Source organism: Diospyros lotus, chromosome 5 (genome assembly GCF_014633365.1).
Source record: "Diospyros lotus cultivar Yz01 chromosome 5, ASM1463336v1, whole genome shotgun sequence".
Lineage (NCBI taxonomy): Eukaryota > Viridiplantae > Streptophyta > Magnoliopsida > Ericales > Ebenaceae > Diospyros > Diospyros lotus.
This window is the reverse complement of record NC_068342.1, coordinates 19,947,975-19,949,631: the sequence shown is the minus strand read 5'-3', so window position 1 is coordinate 19,949,631 and position 1,657 is coordinate 19,947,975.

The following is a 1,657-nucleotide window of genomic DNA, read 5'->3' as shown; positions in this document are numbered from 1 at the left end:
GCACAACAGCAGCTGGCGCGTGCGATGCACGCACCGTCTTCTTCCTCGCAACAAAATCTGCAACTGAAAATAAAAAATGCTATAACTTGTTTATTTTATCTCTGTTTCACCATTCGTTTGAACCTACAGACTTCCCTTTTCATGCTTTACGACCCTATGGAAAGAAAATTGACTTACATCTTTGATTTCCCTACTGTTTTGGCTGATTTCCGGTGAGATATCTCTACCCTTCTTCTTCCTTGCTTCCTTTGATTCTCTTCTTCTTTGTTTTACTTGATGAACTTACTATACTTGCCACATTTTACACTCACGTAAGCCTTCCCCCCTTTATATAACTTCCCAAGACACCCATATCTCCAAATATTCCTTCCCTCCTAAATTACATCATTTTCTTCCCAAGTCATCGTTACTAAATCCTTTATTATCCCTTTGAGTTATCTTTTAACCCTAATTTTCATTTTCCAACCCATCCAAAGCCTCCAAATCATGCCCCTATGTGTCCCTTAGGATAAGAATTCATCATCACAATTATTACCTTTAGTTGGAAACAAACTAACCCTTTTACAAGTTGTGACATTTGCACTTAGGCCTAATTTCCACTTTTATCTTATTATGTTAATGCTCGGAAACCAGTTATGTTTACATTTTAACCCTCAACTTCTATTGGAAACACTTTTGCCTCCCTTAAACATAGAATCCTACCTTGCTAATTTCTTCTCCTAGGCACTTCAACCCCTTTTTACATTCACAATTCAATAGAATTAAAGATTTCTCTCATTTCCCTTGAGTCAAAATACCATTCATTTCGTTACAACATCCAAGTTTTACATCAAGTTATGGGGCATTACAGCGGTGGCTATGATGGATTATCGGAAAATGGCTTGTTGCCTTTCGTTCTTTTGAAGAAGAGCAAGCTTTTTGAGATATAAAGTAACATGTATAGCCAAATAGACGAGGGGCAATTAGGGTTTCTCTCTTCATTTTATATCAAATTCCATTGGGTCAAATCCTCCACAAATCCAGTTGGGTCTGGATTGCCAAATTCGGTTTGTTTTGTATTTTTTTTATTTTTAATATCCAAAAATATATGTAATTAAATAAATAAAATTCATCATCTATTTATTTAATTTAATTCCTTGTCCCATTATTTATATTACATTATTATATAAGTAAACACATTATTTTAGTCTTAAAATATTCTTTATATATGTTACTGTGAAACAACTTAACCATTACAACTAATTTTTTTTTATTTTAATTAAAATAAAGGGGGAAGAATGTAAAGACCAAAATTTTGAATGATTTTAAATTTTTATAATTTAATAGGTAAAGAGCAAGACGGTCAGACAAATCAATAAAAGGTAAATATTAACTATAAATAAATAAAAAAAATATTTTTTTTATCCCCTAATTTTAAGTGGAATTAAAATATATTTTAATTATAAAATTTGTAAAAAAAAAAAAAAAGAAGAAGCAAAACTGGCTGAGAAAGTCGTGGGATAAATAAAAAAAATATTTTTTTTATCCCCTAATTTTAAGTGGAATTAAAATATATTTTAATTATAAAATTTGTAAAAAAAAAAAAAAAAGAAGAAGCAAAACTGGCTGAGAATGACGTGGGCCAAACCCCGATCCAGAAAGGGCCCGACGAGCGACC